Source organism: Fringilla coelebs (assembly GCF_963513975.1).
Source record: "Fringilla coelebs genome assembly, chromosome: 6".
NCBI classification, from domain to species: domain Eukaryota; kingdom Metazoa; phylum Chordata; class Aves; order Passeriformes; family Fringillidae; genus Fringilla; species Fringilla coelebs.
In genome coordinates this window covers 36,304,302-36,318,608 of record NC_140034.1, presented here as the reverse complement: position 1 = coordinate 36,318,608, position 14,307 = coordinate 36,304,302, and the positions used below count along the sequence as shown (strand labels likewise).

General features: G+C 40.8%; 1 protein-coding gene across 1 annotated transcript in view; it reads right to left on the bottom strand.

The window, feature by feature from the left end:
- TTBK2 (tau tubulin kinase 2) overlaps positions 1-11,372 on the bottom strand; it is a 75,764-nt gene extending 64,392 nt beyond the window's left edge. The window contains exon 1 of the mRNA XM_084207079.1: positions 11,276-11,372. The gene's annotated coding sequence lies outside the window, so the exon portion shown is untranslated. The remainder of the gene's footprint in view (positions 1-11,275) is intronic.
- Positions 11,373-14,307: the final 2,935 nt, after the last annotated feature.

Genomic DNA, 14,307 nt, shown 5'->3' with positions numbered 1-14,307 from the left:
ATTTTACATTCATACATTATGTTTGGGAAGATGGAAAGAGGACAGAGAAATTATGCTCCCTGAAACAACATAAATTCAAATTATTTGAACTGATGAGATGCAACTCAAAATATTGTGCATAATTTTCTGTCAGTTACTTGAAAGAAGCTACCACCCTAAAACTGTTGACTTCTGGCAGCTGCAAAACATATGACAGCAATCTTTATATAGGTAAAAGGACAAAAATTTTAGACTGCTAAATATCTGAGCTTTGAGAGAAACAAACATATAAAAACCCACAACAAATGTGATTTTTGTATCTACTTTGTTACTTCAGGGAACTCTCAATACTTTGTTTAATTCACAAAAAAAAAAAAATTAAATCTCTTATGAGTAGCCATAAACAATTGCTGTAAAGGAACTGGAAAGATTTATGACTCTCTTTCCACAAATAAGTTACTATGTGAAATTGTTGAAAAGAAGGACAAGAATTTCCATAATTTTGCTGTCACCTGATACAATAATCACATCTCTTAATATTCGTTTCACTTTTCTGAAGGGTTTTGGTCCGCTATTCCTCAACATAATTTCCTAAGGAATCTCTGAATTTTAACTAAATTCTAATATTTTCTCCCTTTCCCATAGAAAGGTAGAAAACATATTACAGGCAAATCCTGGCTACATCAAATACCATGGAAGCTTGCTTTGTTTTGGATTAAGGCACTTTTCCCCTCATTTCATTCAGTGCATATACACCTATTTATGACATGGCACTACTTGCATACAAGAAAGAAGTCCACAAAGATTTCTACATTGTTTGCTAGAGAAGTGATCACACAGTTTTAGTGACATAGAACTTCCTTCCCCAAGGAGATTAGGCTTTTACCACATCATTAAATATTTAAAACCATACAAGACCCTACATCATGCAGCAAAAAACAGGGCAAAATTATGCTTTTTAATCCATTTGTTGGTCACTATCAGTTGTCAAAGCTGACAAAAGGACAATCTGTTCCTGGAAATTTTGTTGAGCTGGTAGCTGGTGATGGGAACAAGAGAAGAGATTCAGGTTTCAGGTGTGTTTTCAGAAGCTTTATTTAAGTGTTGATGGCTGCAGTATTGAATTGTAAAAAGTGATTTTAATTTGCTTCCATCCAATAGCTTTGCTTCAGTCTGTTCAGTCTGACAGCTAGTAAAAAAGATTTCAATAACCACTAACAATTGCTCAGTAAGAATTTTAAAGCTGAAAATTAAAAAAAAATGTATGAGAGAGGCTTACATTTACTTCTAAGAGAAAAAAGCACTCATGGTTAGAGCAATAGTCATATTCTCAAAATATTAAAATAGTTCAATCAACTAGCTAGAGATTTCTTCCTCTGTATGTGTGAACTAAAATTGCTATGCATATGGTGATGCATAAGAAATAAAGCATATTTATCAAAACATGCCATGGATTAAAAAAAAAAATCACGGAAATTACTTCCCATCACCATGTTTAGACTGTAACATACAATTCACACATATGAAGCCTAAATAAATAAACAAAACCTCTGGTTTTGCCTTTAATACATCTACAGCTGCCTCCTTCAGGTTCCCTTACATTTCAGATCCAATACTCTGCTCTAGCCTTTTGACTCCACATTACACAGAATAGCAGCCATGTCAAGAAATCCCAGTTCTTGCCTGAGAGCCAAGCAGCACAACAGAAGGGCATCCAAACCTCTCACCAGAAAGGGCCTGAGGAAAAGAAATTAAATGGGAAAAGGGGAGAGGAGGAGGAAGGTGCTACATGTTCTAACACCTTCATGCTTCTCTCACATTTCTTGTTTATATTTCCTCATAACTGCTGAGGTGCCATCAAAGAGCTTCTTCTCTGTTCAAGATTCTCAGGTATAACTGCATCAAAGCAAAAATTAGTACAGGGAATCAGAAACATAGTATTATTTATAATACTGCTATGCTAACATATTTATAAAGACTATGACACAATACACTTTTTAATACATATCTATATATACACATTACATATATGTGTTTTTATTATATACACATACATGCTTACATTATTTACATATTTATTCCATGTACACTATATCTATTTCTTACAGAAATACAGAACTTTGTATCAATGAGGATTCATGTCTTCAACCATAACTACTTACAAAAAATGGCAGCAAATTTGGCAATGTAGCTACATATAGATTCAAGTTAATATGGCCTAACACTTACCAAATTGGCATGATGTTTTAAAAAGTGAATTACTAAAGTAATGGGAGAGGGGTATGTTTAACAACAATAATTTAAACCAGTGCTATCACTGATCATCTTTATAATTTTTTTTTTTAATTTTTTAAAGTGGTGCAGACAAAAAGACAGGAACACAGGACTTTGTGGGTCATGGAGGAAAAAATTAAACTAATATCTGCAATAAGATGGATGGAAGTTGTTTATAGATGTTAAGTGTTACTTTCCAGATTCATCTTTGGAGGCTGCTCTATATAGGATTCTCTTGAGGTGCTTTGTGAAAGTTGTTAACTACAGGCAGAATAATGTTTTTTGCCTTTTATACACTGTCTGAAAATTCACCGTAATGCACAGCGAATGCCAATGCACTTACAGAAGTGCCTTCCTTGTGGGTGGTACAGGTGCATTTGGTATAATTTGGACAGCAAAAATCTGATCCCAATGATGAATTTAGCATGACTGGAGATGTTAAAAAGCCAGCAGCTGTGGCTCAGGGAAAACTTTCACAGTAGAGGGTTTTTTTGATATATGCAGCAAAGGCATGTAGGTTTTCTGTGCAAGTCCCAGGATAGAGTGAAACGAGAAAACGAGCCGCTCCTGGCAGCGGCAGCCCCTTTCAGTACCGAAGCCATTAGGGGCTTGCCGGCCGCCTGGGCACCCCAGCCCGGCGGCTCAGCACCCTGGCCAGCTCCGGCGGCTCCGGCCGGGCAGAGAGCGGGGCCGGGCCGGCACGGCGCCCCGAGCCCCGCCGCGGCGCCTGCCGGCGCACCGCAGGCATCAGTGACATGCTGCCAGGTCAGACAGCTTGAGAAGGACACATTTGAATAACTTGTATCTTAATAGGAATTTTCAAGGAGATCTCGGATTTAAAGGTTCCTGAAACATGGAACACTCCAGAAGATAACTGATGTTTAAGTTTGGATAAATTAAACTACTTTGGTAGCGTGGGCCATCAGCTCAACATCAATTCCAGACAAATAAGGGGACTTGACTAATAAAGAACTAAAGGAAGACACTATAGCTACAGCCATTTAATTAAGTTCCCCCTCCTATCAAACTAACTTTTTACTATGGCATTACAAGTTTGGCCTATAAGGACAATAGTTATTATGGAACTTCTGTAAGACATCTAAGTTTATATCACACAGTACAGTCTCTTTCTGCCAGAAAATCAAGAGATCATACATTAAATAATAGGTGCCAAAATATAAATGAACTGAACAAATATCTCTCTAATCATGCCCATAGGAATCAATTTCCTACTTAATACTAAAACATTTTTTACTCAAGAAAAAATTATGAAGTCTGTAGTTGATACTGAGATCAGGAAGTGACAAAGGACAAATGGCATCAACAGGTTACACAGATGGCAATCAAACTACACACGTGCTGACTTAGACAAAAGAAGACATTATCCATCAAGGGCCAAAGAATAAATGGAAACATCACCTAAGACAATGCAGTAATCCATTACTTCTGATATATGTATTTGCTGGAGCACTAAAAGGCAAATAAATACTAAGAGAGATCATAATACCTCTCCATCATCATTGTAGGATTGCTGCTACAATATTATATCCCGTTCTGGTGTCCAAAATTATGAAGCTCAGTTCCTTCAGATTATCTAATAGAAATTGCTTTAGTCAAGGAAATTGCAAAATATCTTAATTCTGACACACAAATCATACAAGTAAAAGGTCAAATCTTTAGATTTGTTAAACACATAAAAGTATCTCCAAGATCTTTAGTTTTCATTAATAAAGATACTCTACTAATAGAATACCTCATTAACTCTTTCAGTGGATTCCTCATTACTGACAATTCTTAAAAGACAGCACAATGATTTTCTACACTATGTTCTCTTATTCAACTACTGCTAGCACACAATTCAGAGAAGTCCTAGGGAAGCTGGTATTACATATAAAGTTAGCCTCAACCACAACAATTCCTTTGGTCTTTCTTCACACAGTCAGATTGAGTAAAGTGATGAGGCTTTTGTCTTTGAAAGTTAATTGTACAAGCATATTTCATTATGAAAATACAATTATCCTAGGCATATTTCATTTGTTGGGACTGTCATAAGTACAGAAAAAACATTCCAGGGATCAGTTGAAAAAGTAAAACATGGCAGAATGATGAGGCATGAAAATCAGTAAGTTTATGTATTACAAACATGGGGGTTCAAGAGACTCTCAAAAATTATAAGAATTTCCTACACATCAAAAGAGTGCAAGATCAGATTTTAACTATCTTCAAACAAATGTACAATTATTCCTAAAAAAAAAAGAGCAAATTTTCTCAGAAACCTTTAAAGGCTTTCAGTTTATCCCTTACTTAAATAATAAAAAGCACTGAATAACAGTGTTACATGTTTTAGGAAATATTGGCTGTATGTAAATAAAGACATTAAATTCCAAATCTCTCCAAATTAAAGCCTGGGCTACAAAAATAATCCTGATTGTATTGTTGACCTATAACCCGCCATATTTGTATATTTTAAATGTTTGAACATTTGATCTATTCAAATAATTTGTCTAAAACTAGAAATTTTACTTCAGACTGACTGAGAGGAGATTTAACTTTGTAGATATGGAAACAGTTACACATGACACCATTATGGCAAAGTGTAATAACCCTACATTGATAACAGTATTCTCTAAGTTCTTGAATTTACATAGAGGAAATACAATTCTATCTAAGGTGGTTTTTTAAAACACCAACAGTCATTACATTTGCTTGAAGCATATTCCGTTTTAAACTGTGGTGAGATACTTCTGCATTTTAAAATTATTATTTAAACAACAACTAATTTCAACTCAAGAAGAGCATAATGTAGATACACAGTCATATGGCAAGCAGGGTTATGAGATTTCTGCTGAGGAAACATTCAATGGTATGGGTGAAATCTGTGTACAGTCGGGTTTTTGGGGTTTTTTTTTAGTAATACCAGAAGCTAGAATAGAAATAATACAGTTAAGAGTTGTAATAAGTACATTCTTATTTATTAAGACCAAGATTCAGCTTTTATGTGTTTCAGAGTAAGAAGTATAAAAGCACTTTATAATATGCCAACACCAAATATGACCAATATCTACTGCATGGCTACTCATAAGTCAGCCACAGTCCCGATTCAGACCATAAATCAAATCTGTCCAAACCTTTACTCCAGGAAAAAGAAATATTTCAGTGAGCAGGGCCTAACAATAGAACTGAAGTATTAACTGCCAGTTCCAACAAGCCAGACAAAGTACAGCTGCTCCCTGATTACGAGAGGAAAATTGACCGATCAAGGAAAGATACATACAGAAGCACTACCACATGACTGAGGTATCCTGGGCTCAAAATTAATGAAATATATCAGAACAACAGGAAGAAATGTCCAGCTGAAATTAGCATGCTGCCCATATCTCCTTCAAATTAACAGAGAAGAAAGTGCACCATCACCTCAAAGCAGCATTTCACATAAAATGTTCCTCTTTCTCTTGTGTCTTCCCTGAACTGACAATAGGCAGGAAAACCGGTCAGCTGAGCACACAGGCTTCAGTAAATGAAGGATCTGGTTATGACTATCTCAGCTATGCATTCAGGGTGAAGTTGCACATAACAGCAGGACCCAGCAAGAGTTAAAAACAGTAATCAGCCAAAAAACAATAGAAACAACTCTGTTTTTACAATCATTCTCTGCCAAGTTAGTGAGTTAACTCAGTATAGCTGAAAGATCAATGGGCACTAGAAAAGGCTCAGGCAGAGAACATAATTTTCCATTTAAAAGCAGTAGCCAACTGTTAGACTGATGATGCATGGACTGATGTGCGTTTTCATCTGCAGGAGCTAACATGTGAAAAATATTCTTATATCTATGTACATCCTTAAATAAATAACAAGTATCACCAGACAGTCAATAACAGAGCTTCTTTCGTGCAAAAATCTCCTTTACTGTAGGAGGGGTAACCCTCTACTGGGGTTTGCTCCTCAGCTTCAGCATCAATTTCTCAGTTCTTGGCTGGTCAAGACAAGACCTGACTGGCTTAGCTAGCACGTTGCTCCACAAGACCAGTCAATCCTTTCTTCATACTAATCTATCTTGTGATTCTTTCAAGATTTTTCTCTAACCAGATGAATTATTCAACAAGCTTCCTCACTGGATACACTGTCTTGCTCAAAATTGTAGAACTGTAATTTCACCCATAACCACCATGATTATCAGAATAATCTCTAGATCTTAATGAAAAAGCACAAAACATCACACAGGAAAAGAACAGTGATCCAATGGCAATTCCTCCTCTTTAACTCTCAGAGTGCAACATGACAGTTTGTTCTAGGCTGACTTGACTCAGGGAATTATACTTTGATTTTATTTATAGACTACTGCAGATGGAAAATCAAAGCATCACATATGAACAGGGCATTCAATTCAATCGAACTTAAGGAATAGCACAGTCATTCTTCGTCTGATACATTTTCTATCAGTTGATAATGCCCATTCTAGATCTATTAAGCTCAAGATGCTGATAAATGAAAGACAAGGAAAAAAATTATTTTAAGGCAGCCTATAACTCAAGAATACAAATACATTCTAAAAAGTCACCAGTTTAATGCTGAAAAGTATATTCTATTTACAGATCACTGCCTCCCTTTTTTTTAATTCTTCAACACTGCAAAGCTGGAGTCATACTTCATATGCTCAAAGTCACACTGCTTGCCACGAGTGGCATTTGAAGCATTACTATGGCAACAAGTAAATTTGACAGCTACAAGACACATCCTGCTGATACACCACATAACCGTGCAATCTAATTCTTACTATGTTGAACAACATTGTATCAAATAAGTGTTGTTAAAACCCTCACAAAACGTTAGCACTCTGAGACAGAGCATGACAGAAGCAAAAAATAATATCTAAGAATTATCTGGGAAGTGACAGAGAGCAGAACAAACCCCCTCTCAGAATCAAAAAGCAGCTGTTGACTGATGACAATTCCCAACTACTAAAAAGACACAAGCTCTTAAAGGCAAGATCTCTCCTAACTGAAGATGAGTCTTGTTGAACAAATTTTGTATAACTTCAGTTGTGAGAGAAGTGTATCAAAAACATAATAATTTTTTTTCTATATAAACAGACCAGGATGACTCAAAACCTGATTCTTTACATTTTTCTGCATGTGAGCTCCACATTAGTAACCGGTCTCTGCAACAAGTAACAAGTCCCTTTGCAACATCCAGATAGAAGAATATGGTTACATATTAAAGAGACTTGACATCGTCTACAAGCTCTCAAAGCAAGTTCAGCTTATTTTACTCTTCCTTTATGCATCAGACAGCTTTGTACTGGAAAAAAAATTATTCTCCTCATCAGTACCACCACTGATATGGCAAATTTCATCCACGAAAGAGGCCTCCAACTCTTCCAATTACTACTTGCACTGAAATGCAAGACTAAGCTACACACACACATTTCTCCAAAAGGAAGAATTAGTGGATAGAGTTCCTCATCAGTGCAATTCTCAATCATTGATTAATCTCTTCAGACAAAAAGCAATAACATTTGAGTGATGCAATTCTGTGATGAAAAGTTCTCAAACACACAGGACAAGAACTACAGAAACACATGCCTGAACACAACAATAAAAATATTTTTAATTTTTTTAAAAGATAATTTTGTTAAAAACACCCAAGACTACTTCATTTTCTCAATTTGTCCTCCTTTCCTGACTCCTCTCAAATTAAATCTTTCCCTTCTCCCCAAAAAACCTTCTCAAGTTTTCCAGAATTCATCTCCAATAATTGAAAAGTTATGACTTGTACAACATCTCAAAAATGGGAAAAAGAATTCTCAACCAGATCAAGACGTGAAGTGTCAGAAGGCCAGATTTTATTGCTTGAATTTTCTGCTACTTAGGTTTCAACACTAGTGACCTATAAGCTCATACAGAGAATGATAGACTAAAAATTTAAATTGCTAAGAATGGATCTCAATTTCACAAGCAGCTTAAAAAAAAAAATCCAAGTTACTAGATTCCTTCAAAAGAACACTACTAAACACCTAGCACTGAAGCAAGGAGAGGGGAGTATTCTGACTCTAAAATTTAAATAAATAAATAAAGTTGTAAAGCATAAGTAAAGACTGGATGATATTTTCAAAGAAGTTATTATGAAAAAACATACAGGACATAGTTACTAAAATCCACATTAGATAGTACCCAGTATTTCTAACAAAAAGAGGGAAGCCAGCTTCCCTCTTTTATTCTGCCACTGCATGACAGAGAATACAGTACAAGCATTAGAACACTCTATTTGTGTGTGGAAAGCAGAAAAATTAAACTGCTCCATTTAGCTGTACTCTCTTATCCAACTGAAATAGCTTGTATCTTCACTTCTAAAAATTAACATGTTTAAGTACCCTAGATACTATACTCCTAAACAGAAAAAAAAGCCAAGTAAAAGATTTGAGAAAATTTCTTTCACCCTAATCCTGAGTAAGAAGTCAAGTTCTTAAGAAGAAAATTTTAAGCACACATGACCTGTAGCTCATGAATTCCTTAAGATAAACCTTGCATTTTGGCAATTTTGCACGTTTTAATTCTTGCCCACCAATGCTTTAACAATTCAGACTGATCTGCTAGATCCATGGCACAACTCGCTGCTCTGAGAGATCAGGCAAAGGAAGCTCAGCTTTCTTGAGGTGAGAGTGTTTTTGCAGGAGGGAGGAAGGACAGTGGCTGGTCCATGTACCACAACGCATCCCTGGGAGACCACGACGGAATCCTGGGGTCTCCTACTGAAAAGGCAGCTGTTTCTCCTCCCCTCCAGCCTAACACAAAGGCTTTGTGTAGTGCTTCCCCAGAGAAAAAGAAACAGACAAGGCAAGACACAGGAATACACAGAAACTGTCAATCTCCTTTGTAAAGGACCAATTCACTCCCACTAGATAAACAAGCCCTTACTAAAACAGAAAACACAGTAGTATATTAACATACCATACACTGCAACTTCACACACTAAACAAATGCTTAACCTTCTGTACACAAATATCTAGCACTGGTAGAAACTGATCGTTTAGACGCCAGTTTTGAACAAGGAAAACCCCACTCATATCTCATCTGTCATACTCAAAAATGTTCTTCATATAATCAGCCAGATTAAGAAAAGTCTCTCTGGAGCTTGTGATGTTAGAAGTATCAGAGCCTGCAATATGTAGCAGCAGTACAGTGACCACACTAAACATAAGCAATGTCACAATATTCCAGTCGCTCAATTTGTTCTTCTCATTCTAACCTCATCCTTCCCAAACAGGAAGTTTAAAAAGATGCTGAGCTTCAAGTAAATAATGATGCATCAGGATTATATTAGAGAACAAAGTATTTTTAGGGATAATTGGTTCCATCTTTACGTTTTTTTAACTGTATCTTGATGCACTGTTCTCAAAATAACTTTTGACAAATGATCATACTACTGCAGTCAAACTTTCCTATATATAATTTCATTGACAGGCCAGACAAATGTTAACAAGTATACCTCTGGTTTAACAAGTTAAGAAAGTTTGTTAAACATAATTAACTCTGTAAAGCAAATGAATCATCATCAAAAAAGTATTCAGGATAATATTAACACAAAATAAAATGCTGGGTATCTTTTTATCATGAATTCATACAATAAAGACTTCCAAAAGACTTACAAAAATCAAACAAGAGCAGCAAAATACATCCTAACCTTTTGTTTTCTCAACCTTTCTGGTTTTAAAATGATCTAACATACCTAAAAGCATAGCTAGCATGTATTCAACAGAGGCATGGCATTAACTACACAGAATGCATTTTAAAAATCTACTCATTTTTTCCAGAACCACACCACGGAAACTAACCATACACTTTAAGGCTAACAAGATACTTAAATAAATAGAGTATGATTTATGCTCTCAACATTCCTGCAATATAGTTTACTAATTCAGAACATTTGAACTGAAATTACACTGGTTCTACACATAAAGTCTAACTAAGAAAGTCACTACAGGCTATTTTCTAACTCATTTTCTATAGGCCTTTCCAGCTTAATTATAAATACAGTAGAAGGTTCTCAAAATGCTGTGGTACGCTCCAGGGTCATTCCTTTGTGTCCATCTCCCTCCGCCCCCACGACAATACATCAATATTATCATTATTTGCACTCCCACCCCCACTTACACTAGCAGTTGTTTCCAACTGCTCTGGCTCACAGCAGAGGTTACAAACCTCGTAGCAAGCTTTGTCCTCTCATTGCTTTTGCTCTAGAGTGACAACAGAAGCCTAAGGATGCTGCTGCAGCTCCACGGATCATCTGTAGACTTGAGAACCAGGTGCTTTCCCACTTCCTCTTTGTCAAGCTAAAAGTACGTGCAATAACGTCTTTTTAACGCCGTTCCACACGCAGTTTGTGTTCCCCTGAGCGCCGTGGTGCGCGCACCCGCGGCCTAGCCAGGCATATCTGTATGCACGGATCGATGCAAGTGCCGCTAATGGCTCCAGCACTTAGAGCGCCAGGCGACAGACAGCCCGCTTCCCATCCAGCCGTGCCCACACAGCAGCCGTCACACGCATGCCACAACCCAGAGCTGGAAATATAGACGCAGCTATTTTAAAGCAGAGATCTTTCGCCGACAGAACACGTAAATTTCTGTACCATTTGCCTTCTTGCAGCAAGTGGGAGGGACAAAAAAAAAAAAAAAAATCTCGTGCCTATAAATCTGAGTTCTCCGTAGAGGCCGGGGCAGCGGTGACTGCTGCTGGAGCCCGCCAGACCTGCCGACCTTAACTCCACGGAGGGGATCGCCCCGTCCTGCCCCACTGGAATAAGCCCTTCCCGGGGCGGGCCGTGGTCCCCGGAGCTCCCGCGCCCGGCAAACTCCCTCTCCCGCGGGGACAGAAACCGCGGCGCGGCTCCCACGCAGCAGCCGCTGGGGCCGGGCGAGCGGCCGCCGGAGCCCGCGGGCCGCGCCCCGCCGAGGCGGCCAGAGCGCCCGCGGGGACGGGGCGCGGGGTAACGGCGGCGGCCGCGGCGCAGCACCGCGAATCCTCACCTGGAACGGGGCCGAGGCGGCGGCTCCTCCGGGCGGCGCGGCGAGTCCCGGCGGCGCCCCCGGCCCCACAGGGGATGGTGTGCGCGGCGCGGGGCGGGGGCTACAGCGGCGCCCCCCGGCCCAGCCTCCGCCCCATGGCGTGCGGCGCGGTCTCTATGGCGACTGCAGAGCCGGGCCGGCCCGCGGGGAGGGGTAACGGCAGCGCGCAGGCGGAGGGCGCTCAGCGGGTCACGGGGCGGCTCGCAGCGGTCCCCACGGGGGTTGAGCCCCTCGCCGCGGCCGCCGCCATCCCTGCGGCAGTGCCGGCCGGAGCCCGGCCGCGCTCACCCGCGCCGCCGCCCCCGCGCTCGCCCTTCCTCGGCCGCGGCGCCACCGAGCCCGCTGTCCCCCGGGGCACCGCCCACATCCTATTTCCGGAGCGGTGATTGGGCAGCTGCCGAGATTCCTCACGGGCGATTGGCTCTCAGCGCGGTCAATCCGGGCGCCGGGGGCGGGCACACCTGGACGCGGCGCTTTGCAGTGCGGGTTGGCTGAGCCGACGAGCGCCGGTACAGCGCGGCCGCCCCCGCGCCGCGCCAGGGCTGAGCGGCGGGATGGGCACCGGAGTCCCCGTTCCCGACGAGCTTCCGAGGGGCAGCGCCCGTGCGGGCGTCGGCGCTGCCTCTGGGCGCTCGCAGCCGCAGGGCCGCTGCTGGCGGGCAGCTGGGTCCTCGTTGCGGTGCCTCCTCCGCCTCAGCAGCCGGGGCTCGGCCGCGCTGTCCGCACCTGGGCGGGCTGCCCGGGGCCTGATGAGCGCAGGCCGCTGCCCGGCCGCGGGTGGAGCTGAGGAAGGAGAGGCCGGGGCGGGGCAGGCGGTGACTGCGCGTCTCCGCGAGGACCTCTGTCCCCTTCGGGGGCGCAGCAGGGCTGTCGCCCCTGGGCTCCGCACAGTGACAGTAGGAAACGGTGGATGTGATGTGTCCCGTGCCTGGGTGAGTACGGCGTTCGAAAGGAAGGCTTCCCGCTCTCACAGGTGACTCCTCGCTGCAGGCAAGACTCTCGAGGCTTTTGTGGCCGCGGAGCGGGCACTCCTTGGTGGGTACCGTCATCGCACAGCAGCCCACAGGACGCGTTGGTAGGCCACTGTGCCAGCCCGGAGGCTGCATCCGCCAGGCAGACCGGCATCTACGAGAGGCCCGTGCTGCGGGAAGGAGGAAGTACAGATTTGCTGTGCTCACAGCAGCTTGTATGAAATGAGTAAACACAACGTAGTGTTTCTCTCATGTGAGGTTTCCTTAAATGGGGAAAAAAAAAGTGCCTTTATTTCCCTACTGCCAGCTGAACAAGAAGATAGTGTGAATAATTTAAGCCCATTCTTCATTCATCACAAGGAAATCATAGTTAAAGAGTAGGGTTAGGAAACAGTATCTCTTTCTGCTGTTTTATGAAAAGGAAGATTTTAGCTCTGGTAGTTTACAAGTGAGTTACCCAGGAGTGGGAGCTTTGAACCAAACCTAGAAGTGAACACAAACACTGGATTTGTGACTGCGAGTTGCTCAGTGTCAGTTTCAGAAAGATGCTTCTTCATTAACAAAGGGAATTGCCTCAACCAGCGGGCCACCTGTCATAGTGGTGTGGATAAACATTGGTGATGAGCATACATTTCTCTAATATGGAGTCAACACATATGTGTATTATGTGTCCTAACAATTGAAGCAGGCAATAAGAAAGCTGATAAGCTGATGGAGTGAAGAAATGTTCATTTTTGTGAATGGAAATGTACCAATGTTGATGGCAATAGGTGGAGAGAGTTGCTTTTTTTATATGCAATAGTACATCTTTTCCTGGGTTACAAAAAGGAGTTATGGGTTTTGCTTAGCTTTAAAAGGCACTTACAATTTCTCAAATGGAAAATATTCAACTGGAACTACATACTCCTTCAAATCTGTCATAAAGGCATTGCAAAGGTGACAGTTATTCTAGCATAAGCAGTTCTTCTTATGCACCAAACAAATAATTTTTTCACATTCACTCTAAAGTAGGCATTATTTTTCCTCCCAGATTATAACTGAGGGCAGACAAATACCCTAACCACCTCTTAATTTAAGTAATACATTTTGCCAACAAAGCTTGCTGCGTGCTAGATGTAATGAGGAGCTCATGAGTATGAATCCATTTGTGAAGAGTACTCTATTGTTCCCCAAATAATTGACATGTTGCCTGCGGTGTACAATTATTCAGGAGAATTTTCTGATTCAATGAAAGAGAATGGAAAGGCCTTAACAAACTTGTTTATCTGGTTTGTCTGTTTACCTGTTCATCGTTTCAGATCCAGGGGGCATAGTTTCTCGCATCACTTTGGAACTTCACAAGTTAATTCATTATCTAATACAATTGAAATGCACATTATCATGGGAATCACACCAGGTGTACATGTCTTTTTGCACACTGAAAGCTCTAAAAGACCAAATAGCCTTTCCTTCATCATCACTTGATGTACAGTGAGCTGTAAGTTTCCAAATTACCACATGCTCTTCATAAGCAGACAAAACCTGGATGGTTCAAATAAAAGTCAAGCAGAGAAAAAATAAACTAAAACTGAATATTTTCAAAAGGAAAATCTGTTTCCACTTATGTGAAGGAGGTCCTTAAAGGAAAGATCTAATCTTTTTTAAGTCACTACTCCAGAAATAGACCAAGAAGTTCTTCAAGGCTTTCTGTTCTACTATTTTAGGTTCAGAGATGTTGGTAAGTATAACAGATACCAGCGTTTCCTCTGTCAGTGCAGACTCGCAGAATATCTTTACCACACACCAAAAAAACCCAAACAACCAAACCCAAAAAACCACCAGCACATTAAAATCTCTATGTAAATAAGAATATGAAATTGAGCTACTCTAGTTTCTTTTTTTTTCCTTTCTTTTTTTTTCTTTCTTTTTTTTTTTTTTTTGGGTAGTTCATGTAGTTAAGCTCAGATGTGTTGTGTTGATTTCCCTTTGAAAAAGTTACCCTGAGCCAAAACCTGTCCTATGCCCTTTGTTCAGCTCTTACAT